Consider the following 13,076-nt stretch of genomic DNA (forward strand, 5'->3'; position numbering starts at 1 on the left):
TTTATTTCTATATAAGATATCTCATATAGTATATAAGATATCTTATATACGATAGAAGATATCTTATATAGGATATAAGATATCTCATATGCTATATAAGATATCTTATATATTTTTTTGAAATACAGGATCGACATTGCTCCTTGAATAAATGTTAAGTTGGCTTGCCATACATATACTTGCTTAAAATACCCAGTTGATTCCAAAGTTGCAACAATCATCACCATAAATAGACAAAAAAAATCACACATCATTGCTGTCAGACGGATGGGGACAAGATTTGACCTTTACCAGAATAGTATTAAAGAGGCCGAAGGTAAAATACGGCCTTATCTTGTCCGTGAAAGACATTTCCATTTCTGTTTATCTCAGTCACACAGACGTCAGACATGAAAGGTCAATAGTACTTAGACAACTATGTTTGTACCTTAAAATAACGTCTCCCTGCATACAGATTACACAACCAGACTGTTCGCTACAGGCCCCACGGCTATTATGTAAGTAATAAGTACTTTTCCCATCTACTCTCATGTACAATGTATTCATTTTTATAGACAAATCTTGTTAACATTAAACCGAGATAGGGGCGAGGTGCATAACGTCAACAACCGTTGTAAAACAACCATGTTACGGTATACAAATAATATAAATAAAACTAATGTTTTCGTGGTTGAAATTATCCAGAATCACCATTACAAGGTGGTAGACTCTGCCGGTGGATGTTTTAGTCCCCGAGATTTGTTGTAACCTTGATGGCCACAGTTAACTATTTTGAGTAGGGGCACGGTTCAGAATATACACACTATACAGGTTCTTTATTTTGAAATCATCCAGTACTCCTTGAAATTTTTAAATTCATAACTAAGGGTTATGATGCCCTGCCCCTCTGATGCTACAATAGTTTACACAATTTGGAATTTTGATTTCTAAATGTTGGCCCTATCATCACCGATGAGTCCTAGAAGGACGTAACAGCCGTATGATGCAGTGCAATTCATTTTTGACATACTGTATTGCAGAGTTGTCTTCTCTTGTGAGCAGGTGATGATTGTAACGTCATTGGTTTGTGTGAGAAAATTACGTCGTTTTCTCAAAACTTGATGACGTTACTCTCACAAACCAATGACGTAACAATCAATACCTGCTCACAAGAGAAGATAACTCTGCAATACGCAAAGACGGAATACTGTAAAGGTGTAATCACCTGTGTGTGTTACATTGATCGTCCTTGATAAATAACACATATGTTTGACAAATCGAGTGTGACAAATATGAAAAATATTCCACCAACAAGTGAAGTTTTACTGTTTTGCATCAAGAAACCAAGAGTATTATGTAGGATAATGTAACGTGTGTTTCTTTATATAGACACGGGATTCCCTGATCAGATAGTCTGTCTCTCTCCTAAACAGCATTGTGACAAAGAATGATGTATTTCAAGTCACAATAAGACATCGTCATAAGAATTGACAACGCCCAGTGCTTTCTATATTTAACACTTAATTATGATTTCTGATCCATCGCGTTAATGTGAAAATTAATGGCAAAGTTTTATTGTCATAGCAAAAATATCATTTTATTACCGTAAAATATCTTATTTCATTGTTTAAATTTTATAAAACATTTATCATTGACGCATAAATACGTAAGAGTAAGAAATAATGCAACTGCAGTGTAGAGTTTTTGTTTTATCTAACGTCTGCATTTTCTTTTAAGCTTTCTTAAAAGGTTTAACGGATTTTACGCTACATGTAAGTTTCTTATGGTTTTAAACCAGTATACATGAAACCAACAGATAGTGTATGTTAAAAAACATTGTGTCAGAAAACCTTTTCCGAAATCTTTTTAAAGAATACTACTTAAGAAACTATGAGTGCAGACAGACTCGTACATGGACCAATCATACATGTAAATCGACCAACTTTGTACGGTTATAACCTGTGACAACAAGCTTTAAGCTACATCATTTCCGATGGTCTTTTCATCGTTCTAACGCAAATATTCAACATTGGCAATCAATCTTCGACGCTTCTAATCAATATTAGCCTCGGGGTTCCGAGAAAAAAAGGTCAAGCGATGTCGTATCAACGTTATATATAAAATGGGGGATGAGGAGAGATCGGTAATACGACATATTCTGTAGACCACGGCGTCAGAATATTATTAATACTTATTTCTGTGATTTTATTATACTTCAATTATTTATGATGTCTGGTACCAAATTCATTTGACCACATCATATTACAATGAGGCAAAGTATTGTATCTAATTATGGTTCTGCGTGCTTTAAGTTCACCAAACAATGGGCCATTAGGCAGCGCTCGCGATCACGTGGAACCTCTCTCAAATTCTCACGAGAGTTGTTGCCATTTACTAAATCAACAACGTTAACAGTGCACATGCATTTCCAGCCCCCAACTCCTCCACGTCAAAATCATAAAAGTGATTTTGTCATTGTTAACAAAAATGATATATACTGCAATGACGTATACTGTGTTTGTATTTGTTTAAATTATACTACGTATACTAAATAATCGATGGCTATTGTCGTAGCACGATATGACGGCTTCCACTTTCACCCTAAGGGAATATGACCGCTTCAGGTAAACAAAACCATATCACCCTCGCACCAGAACTATCATTACTGATTGATGAACAAATTTGAAGCACAACTAGCATTGCATTTTACAAGCTTAATCTTGTCAATGTCCTGTATATTGTTTAAACCATGTGTGATCCATTACTATACGAACCACGACCGTAGAGAATGTTAAAGACATTTAAAATCTGTCATATCAATTAAGTCCATTGTTTCCAACAAAGAAGAGGAATTGTCAAACGATTTGTAGATATCTATATAAAATGTAATCAAAGAATTAAAATCGAGTCTAAACCCGGTTTACATTTAGGAACCGCACCCCTATTGGCAGTTGTGAATCCAGCACAACTACCGGCACCAGAATTACTGTACCGGAATCTTAATATAGTATACTTAAAGGACTCACACAACTAAATCATTTACAATATGTTATTACCAAACATTTTATCTAAAGCTTGTTCTGTGGTGCTGAGGGTCTACTTGCTGTTCATAGTCTTGTTGAGCACGGTATAACAGTTTTGTAGAGACATTCAACCTATGACAAAATGAAAAATTCAAAAATCATAAGACTCAACAAAAAACATGTTCAAATCTGGAGGGTCTGAATATGAAACTATGACAGCACAACTTCATGCAGAAGCCAGCTAACAAACTATCATACACTTGGAATGACCACATTTGTTATACCGAACAATAAAATGATGCCTAATGCTGAGCTGTGCTTTAAAATGTGTGAATAATGTGCTGTGTAACTTGTGCTAAAATCTGTGGTGTACTTTTACACATGGGGGTATGCTGAAACAGGTTATTTAAGTTTCAATTTGATTTTTTTTTTTAGAGATATTGAGTTTTTAAACTTGTGTTTAATCATTGCTTTCTTTTAAACATAGAAAAAAATATAATTTAGGGGAGGGGGAGAGGAGGGGGGGGGGTGAAAATTGTGCAGGACAGCACACTATATTTCTGTTCTTTGAAGATGTAGGTTCTTAAAGCTAGTACACAGAGCATAATAGTACTATTGAAACACATGCAGATAAATTATTTCAGTAAATTGAACACAATCCTAATAAAAACCTGAGTATTAGGGTCAGTCCAACCAAACTGGCTTTAGCAAAGAGCCATATTTAGCCCAGATTTAAACCAATTATTAAGTTTTATCAAGTTATATATATATTCACATACTGAACAAGATGTGCTAAGACCCAATAACAGTGGCCGTATTTTTAAAAAAAAGTGTCTGGAAACACACAGAAAATGTGTGAGAGGTCAGGTTCATTGGGCACATGGCTATTTCACTTAAAGGACTCACACAACTAAATCATTTCCTATATGTTATTACCAAACATTTTAGCTTATAACTTTAGTATTTGAAGTTCAAAACCAATGACAACTGTCTAGATTCAAAAATACACAGCTTGCAAAGGCTACAAAATGACTTTTTTGGTAGGTTTAGTGACATATTGGAGTGTCACAGCGCCAAGAAGTTGACAACCGAAAGTTTACAAGCAAAACCGGTGACCCTAAACAGAAACGCCCCCAGACATGTTGCCCCTGTGCAAATCCGCACACAGACATGGAAATATATCAAAAGTATACATTTTTCAAAACTCAAATACCTGAACATTGCATTTATCTAAAAATCTGTCATCAGTTCCTTATTAAACTCCTTCAGTGGCCCAGTAATAAGCCGGAACCTATTTCAGATGGAACGACAAACTGAAACACTTGCTGATTGGCTGATTTAGTTGTGTGAGTACTAAAACAACACCACATCCCCGTTGCCTCTAATGTCGGACTTAAATTTGATATAATTTAGTATCCTCACTTGCTAAGAGTTCAGAGTAATTCCTCCAAATCATCTTGCACTGGTAGTTGGTCACTAGTTGACCCTACAATGGTAAAACACAAGACAAAAGTGGACAGGACTAAATATATAATCAATCCTACACCAGAATCACACGGCATGCATGCACGTCTTTGTCAGCAAACGTACTACTAGTTGTGTCTGAATTTTAAATGATGCATTCTACATATACAATAATATTTCATTTGATATTATAATAAACATGACTATGAACAAATAAAACTCTATGATATTCAAATCAATAAAGCCAATCTGGTCAAATCTACCATCTTGCAATTTTCATTCGCTGATTTGCCAATGTGGACTACAAATGTATCTCAAATTCAAATTGTTTTATTTTCTTTACATAAGATATGCAGCTCTATCAAACGGATTGATATCAGTTAAAAGTTGTTTTCGATCGTTTTCATATTGTCATCAACACTGTAGACGTATATCACGTTTCTAACTGTCAAACATGCACAAAAGGTAACCCAAATAGCAAAACATTGTATACTACAAATACTTCAGTATTTTTGAATTCGTTTGCCATAGATACTACAGAGAGAAATATGGCACGCGAATATTAAAAGAAATTTGTTTGATTTTTCGTTATCGCGATTACCTATTCTGCGCCCGAAAGACAATATTGTCTGCATATGCAACGACCGTAGGATAAATATTGGATGTACAAAGCATTTGCTGGACTGTCCAATTAGAAAAAAATGGTCTAACATGTAAACCACAATTGCTATGTCATGTAGCTTGCATAACATGTAAAGAATTGACAAGCAACTCTTTTTTATGAAGTGTTCCCCTCCTCGTTGAAGACACCACGTCTTTTTTTTTTTTTATCTATTTTAGTCTCGAGTTCCCGACTTTCGGAACATATTGGTTTCACGTTTGTTAGCCTGACTATTTCCAGTGATTCCCTGGGGTGACATTTTCTCTCTTCATATTGATGGCTATTCGTTTAATGGGCGGCGTGGGTGATTCTAGTTACGTTTAATGCTTTACTGCTAAATTGTGGTACAGCAATATACGCCATTTATCACGACCCGTACGACATCACAGCCAAACACTGACGGGCGGGCAAGGACAAGGGTATCGGCTCGGACATGTCGTGGAACCGTTAATAATTTGGATGACGAATCGCAATACAAACACGCTTGTGAGAAATGAAGAGACGAATGGCAGGAGACATACGGTTATAAGAATACTGGTATGAATAATGAAAGACATGTTGTGGGGAATATAGCCGTTAGTCAAACATGAGGCTACTGACCAATATCTGCATTCAGTAAACGGCATGAGCTTCAATAGTCCTATACTCAAAGTTATTGCACGCTTATAAGTTAGATATCCACGTGTGCCTATTTGCATGTCATTCAAATTTGATGGGTTTTTATTAATTTTTCCCCATATTTCATTTCTTTAATTCAGTGACATGCATGCACGTGATAATTTAATACTTGCGGTATGAGAAAGAATGATCTCCGCTACGGTTCAATTTGCGCATGGGCGTTTCCTTATATCACGCAAAAATATCCCCATTAACAATTTACACCTTTAATGTGAAATGCGAGAGATTGTATCACATGCTGCTATATTAAAAATCACTTTAATCATTAAAGATGAATTTTTATATTGTTTAAGCATTTTTCCTGTTGGTGTTATTATTAAGAAAGTATGTAAATACAATTTTGATTGTACAATACAAGGGAATTTGTAAACAAAAACGTTTCAAAATCCTCCCTTTATGGGGTTTAACAAATTCACCCCTAAAGACGCATATTAACCGTACCAAATCAAAGACTGGGCAAGTCCAGTTTAGATATGTAGTGGTGAATGAGATAAGCTTGACCGTCAATGTAATTGGGCTTCGTACGTAAAGGCATCAACGTAAAATAGATCAAGTAAAACTCAATCTCAATTCAACACGTACGATAACGACACATACACAGAACGTTATACTCCTTTTTGATTAATCAAATTGACCATAAATCGTGTGACAAATGAGTGTTGTTCAACGAGCATGTTACATGTAGCTCCTGCAGACACACATAAAGTTCAAAATGGTGTACTTGTTACATTACATTTTGAGTGTTATTTCACTTCTAACTTTCTATAATTGCTGTTAATATCTTCTATATTGGGAATAAAACAATAATGTTTTGATTTTTTACGAAAATGAAATAATGAGAAACAAAATCAATATGCATTTTAAACAGAATCTACGTAAAGGCCAACTTTGAAGAACTAGATTACGTTTTACATCTACATTAATAGATGTTTTCACATGCATATATACATTGTGTATAATGAAAGCTTGCCTAACTTCAATCAATTTCCGATTTGTACACATGGTACCATTTTAATGCAGGTGCTCTGATTTTGTGAATGGTGCCGGGATAGCACGCAAACGTGTTGAAATGCATTTCGACATTGCCGTAATGGACATTTATAATGGACATATAATTTAAGTTTTGGCATCAAGATAATTTTCCGGCCAGGCATATAAATCTTTTATTGATGTTGTACAGGATGACATTATATATAAATAATCTTTAACACTCATTATTTGTACTGCATCAACGTCTAAATCAGACATTTATTTGCTGTTTAACATGTATATACAAAATCATTCTATTTTCGATCTAAATATATATTGCTTTATCAGTTTTGCTGACATTAGCGCTTACGAGCAAATCAATTTTACATAAAGTCTTTTTAAAAATGATTGATTTCGACCTGTCTGCATATTGGTAGAAAGGAACGCAAACGGCTGGTGTATTAGCATTTCTCTCGTCGTTGTTATGCCCGCGTACTATAAAATTCTAAGCCATTTCAATACCTGTATCCTGATTTATCAACATGAAATATCGTTTTCGTAAATTATGTCTTACCCTGGTTGCTTACATTAGTTTCGTTATTGGTAACGTAGTGCATTTTAGTAACGATGAACTTATTGCTGAGAGTGCACTGGATAGAAAGTTTTAGGAAAACGTCGCCCCCAATGTAAAACGTTCCACCACTTTTTGTATAATGCACTTACATACCGGTCTTGACCATTTTTCATGATCGATCGTATGCTTTTGACGTACGTTCACTCCAGATTCATCGAAAAGGACATCATTGGGGAAACATGACGAATAACTCCATGATTAATACGTCATTCCTCGAAATTCTACGCACAGAACATGCCTCTTTGAATTCAGCTTAGCGCCGGTCAATAGGCAACCTGACCAAATATTTATAGATATCGGAAGCGGACGCCATATTCATCGTTTCAGAGGCGGCCAAATGCAAAACATTCGTTTCAGATCACAATTATACTGTTTTGCTTTGTATTATATGATAAAAGAATATGTCATTCGTTTCCCATCATATTAGATTTATGATACTCGTTTTGGATATCAAACTATTCACAAGGCTCTTTGATATACAAGCAATATTCATTAAGATATTTGTTAATAGTGTGGCATGATGTGAACATGAAAATCAACAACAACATGATTTTGATAGAGTGACAAATTCCGGAATGATGTATCAATGTTTCGTGGAAACAGTGTGTAAATTACGTGACGTAGGACGTATTCCGTTGGGGACTTCCTTGTTTGTATCAGATCATATACGTGTATGCACATATAATACGGCCGCGTGAATTCGTCAAAATGAGGTCACATAACACTGGCATGCTGACGGAAGACATTCTCGTGTTTTAGCCCTTAGTATGAACTCTCGACTTCCGCATTGTTTTCATTAAATATAAAATCTTTGGAGGGATTCACGAGTAGCGCTTTTCTTTCAATGCATGCTGATTAATTCATCCCTTTTCCTCTGTGTTTTCTGATGACGTACATTGTACTTCCGCTTGAGAGAATTGGGATACAAATATGGAGGTTTAAAATCGACCAAGAGAATAAATCGTGGTAAAAATTTCGGAGGTGACGCAAGATAATGTGTAGAAATGGTCCAGTACCGGGAAAGCTCGGTTTTCCTTACTTCACCTTGATGAGGACATATGTCATTAAGCCTTGTGAAAGTTTCCATTGCAAGTGTTTGGGGAGGTCCCATTTTGTTTCTGTCATCTTCTCTTAGTGTTTTTGTACATTTGAAACTCTCTATTTTGCATAGACCTGTGCATTACTCTACCACGAACATTATCTCCGTTATGCAGTTATGATTATAGACATCAACAAGGTTTTGATACGCGTAGGGGGGACACGTCACAATCTGTTCACTTTATTTATTGTCGACACACAATCTTATTTTTCTGTATAAAATTATGTCGTAGAAATCTGAATAAATACGACTTACAAATTACAGTCTACATCGACATTTACTTGATAGGTCATTGTTCCCGTAAACAAGTGTTATCATCCCATAACCTTACCATAAATCCTGACAGGTTTCCATGACGTCGACAACAATACATGTACAATGTACGTACGCGTGGGCATTTTCTGCGAACGAGACACAATTATGTGACATCATCGATAGTTGATTGCCAAGGCATATGAAAATATCAGGCTACTAAATTTTATCAAACCAATCACACTTTATTTTGTTTTAAAAATATTTTTTATCCGCTTATAACATTAATGCATACAATATATATTAATCAATATCTTGTAAATATCAGGAAAAATATTCAATTTTGGTCAGGTTATCAGGTGAAACTCCGGTTGGACACTTGTAAATTAAACTGATAGTTATTCCGTAAATAGACTTATTTATCGTTTACGATAAAACGTGGAAAGTCACATTTTCACTTTTTGGCCTACTTTTGAGTTTCTTGTTTTTAATAGGGATTGACAGAAAATAAAAGAAATATTTCGTTATCTGAATCGGGCACTATTTCCTTTCTTAACAACATATGATAATTCACACCACATATTTACCTTGACCATTTTTCAGCATATTTCTTTTTCCGGTGATAGAGTTTGAAGAAACATATGACCGGATACCATTTTCGATGTTTAAACTTGACTTTCTGACCGCGGCACATGCTTTAAGCAAGTTGAACACATAATCCATACTTGAACACGAGAACAGTTTCATGAATACGGTCCTGAACTTTCGATAAATGTCAACAGTGACGTCAGTGATGTCAAATTCGAACGATAACTGTTATAATAGTAAACAAATTACTTTTGAACTTTTCGACGTCAGAAATCTAACAGTTTGACCAAATGTCACCTGTGTTTCACTTCATTTACTGATATACTTCAATCGACAAGAAAACTATGCCCCCCTACCAAGTACATCTTAGAAATTGTCGATGAAGAATTTTGAAATGCATCGAAACACAAATGCAAACCTGCACCTATTATACTGAACGGAATGTATTTAACCAAGTTTAATTAAATGGTAATACGAAAAAGTGTGATAAAAGTTTTAGAAATCCGATGAATAGCAGGAACCTGTGACGTCTCTTACTGTGATAGATACATATGTGATTCAATGGGCGGATTGGTCGAGTGGTTAACACTCCGGCCTTACAAGAAGGCGGCCGGGGTTCAAACCCCGAAGTCGTCGTACGCATGGAGTATTCAGAGAAAGTGTTTTTCTCCTGCCCACACAACTCCAAAAACCCAATGGAGTTTAAAATGGTCGACGTTAGATGTTGCGGTATCTGTGCTGTATCATTCAAGTGATGTGATACTAAAAATAATACCATTGGAAGCACGGTCCCACTACAAACAGAACACAACTCCAACACACACGCAGGCATACCCACATAGGGAGATATTAGCCAGGTGGCATATGACTAGTAGTTATAGCGCCTGATAAGGCAGCTCCTGCGAATTCCTCAAAATTGTATTGATTAATGTATATGCTAATTGTATTGAATGTATGAAATTGTATATCTATGTACTGCATGTTGCTTTAGAGTGGCTTGTGTTAGCTTATCAAATGTTGTATATTCAAATGTTGTATATTTTATAGCTTTTTCCCTTGGTGAACCTACCTATTTCAGAATTTACGGAAATAACATAACTGGACGGAAAGAAAAAGCCACGCGGATATGACGTAATAGAATAGTTGTTGAAAAACGGTTGTATTGTAATTGTATCTTGATGGCATTTTCGTTTCTTAATCTCACACAAAGGTGATGACAACTTTTGATTAGGCCGATCAAAGGGCATTTGATAGAGCCAACAATACGACTGAAGCAATGTTCTAGTATTTCATGATGGATTCATAATATTCGGCTTTGTAAATGCAACGAATAATAACAAGAAGTAAAAAGTAAAAAAAATAATAATATTTAAACATTAGAGAACGAGTATTAATTTTGTAAAGAAAACCAGTTTGGTGATTGTATAAATTCAGTTTAGTGTATGATATCTCAGCCGGTCAAATGTTACCGACATTACATTGGCTGACATGACGTGTCGAAAAGGAATACATGAGAAAATATAGACACTCCCTGTGTTATAATTGAGAAGAGCATACGGTACGTCAGTACAGGTTTTTACCGATATAAAAGTAACCACTGTTTTACCTTTAGATGAAAAGTCTGTACTTTCAAAAACGCTTGTATAATTAGTACACATCGCGTAGTAATTAAGTCCATTTTTGTAACATTCCCATAATTTGGTTTTGAGAAACAGTCATTTATGTTCAAACAAAACATTCCCAATTTGCGATGTGCCTCTTCATATTTTCATATTATGCTGTTTGCATAACAAGTGATTTCCTTCCTCTGTGGGATAACTCGGTGCATTCCTGAATTGCCGGCTTTATTTTAGTTGGTGAGATATGTGATTCGCTGCCAATGTAAATACTAATGTTGTTTGTTAATAGCGTCAGGTATCTCGTTAATCAACGAATTCCTTTCGGCAGTGCGATAGATGTCAGGAACACGGAGTGTGACATTTCGTCACTTTGAGATGAGACCTGTTTCTACCCCAGCCCGACCCCCGACATTTAGCACCCCTCCCCCAGGTTGATAAAATCTCCGCCAGCCAATACTGTTAAGGACATAACGACAAAGTGGCAATTATCTGCTGGTGGAACGATTGGTAAATAAATTGTAGCGTAAAGAACCCCCGTGCAGGCCTGAAGGCGGTGCTGGAGTATCGTCGGATTGTAAGATTCCAGATATTATAACAAATAGTGAATCGCTGTAATATTAAGGGAAGTAACTCGTACATATACGGTAATGCCTTCTTCTACTACATATGTCCTTCTGTAACAGATCGATACACAGACTGCAAACTAAGCACGATTACACTTTATTCGATATAGATGTAGTTAACTGTCATCCTCTTCTTCAATAGCTCAATGACCTTTGACAGAACGGCAGAAAATGTTCTTTACTTTAAAGCAATATAACTACAAAATTTGAAGAAATTCTACTGAGAAATGGTGACACAATCCTATTACCTTAAACAGGTTTTGATATATATATATTTTGTTATTAATATTCACTTCATCAGAAAGATTCACTGTAGTATTCGAAACGCCCTACAGTGTATCGACACTGACTTTATAAGGAAGTAGAAGTCAGTATTGAAACGGCGATGGTAGCTATAATGTACTGTTAACATACCGATAAAATGGTATAATATAAGGCGAGATAAACCAAAGTATATAGCTCGATTTAAAAGAACAAGACGGACCTATTCTGCTTGTATGATCAACAAATATCAAATAATTTTGTACGAATCATGTGATGGTTTTGTTACAACACGCAATTTTTATACACCGTTAAATATTTCGTCAGTGGAAGGAAATAGTTCCTAAATGCCATTGATTGAGATATTAAGAGAATATATATTCATAGTGTATTACAATAATCGCTTTTTATGTTGCTGTTTATGTTAAAAATGAAAAGCCTTAGAAGGGACATTCATTTATACTTTTTAAAACAAAATTAAATGTTACTTTATTGTTTGTTCCATGTCATTTATAAAGAATAATACATGCCTTTTTCCATATCACATCCAGTATCAACCCGAGACCGCAATATCAGCTCAAGGGCCGAAGGCTCGAGGGCTGATATTGGTCGAGGGTTGATTCTTGGTGTGATATGGAAAAAGGCATGTTTTATTCTGTTTATTACATATACTTACTAATAAAAGCTACTATCTTATGATATATTTTTCTTTTGAAATATTGAAAAACGAAAAATTTCCAAAGGGGGTGCGATACGGGTTTTGCGGACTGAAACGGGTTTTGGGATGTGATACGGCGGGGGCTGATATGGGTAAGAGCAATAATGTCGTATCGCATATACAAAAAACCCGTATTTATTACTAAGTATGAAATAAAAAACAATGTCGATGGTAAGATATGATTATCGGAACGATTAATACAGTTTGTTTCTTGTTTTAATGTTCAAGTTGTGAATTTCAAATTGCCAAGTTTACTTGGAACCCAAGGAAACCCTACCGATACATTATCGTATTTTTCGAAGGGGATGTACTAGTTTATCAAAGCTTGTCTCGTTTGTATTGGATTCAGAAACTTTATAATAATATAATATATATTTATGAATTAATAACAATTATCGCTGGTTTGTTAAGTTGCTCAACCAAACTATTATTCAAATTTCATATTGTGACACTGGAAATTCCAGAAGTGGAACAAATGGAATGTGGCACTGTTGGAAAGCCTTCATTC

General features: G+C 35.3%; 1 protein-coding gene across 2 annotated transcripts in view; it reads left to right on the plus strand.

Moving 5' to 3' along the window:
* The first annotated feature begins 390 nt into the window (after positions 1 to 390).
* The window catches only part of LOC110443262 (pro-neuregulin-3, membrane-bound isoform-like), a 52,155-nt gene continuing 39,469 nt past the window's right edge, over positions 391 to 13,076 (plus strand). For both annotated transcript variants that reach the window (XM_021487380.1, XM_021487381.1), the window contains exon 1: positions 391 to 497. The gene's annotated coding sequence lies outside the window, so the exon portion shown is untranslated. The remainder of the gene's footprint in view (positions 498 to 13,076) is intronic.

Source organism: Mizuhopecten yessoensis, unplaced genomic scaffold, assembly GCF_002113885.1.
Source record: "Mizuhopecten yessoensis strain PY_sf001 unplaced genomic scaffold, ASM211388v2 scaffold716335, whole genome shotgun sequence".
Lineage (NCBI taxonomy): Eukaryota > Metazoa > Mollusca > Bivalvia > Pectinida > Pectinidae > Mizuhopecten > Mizuhopecten yessoensis.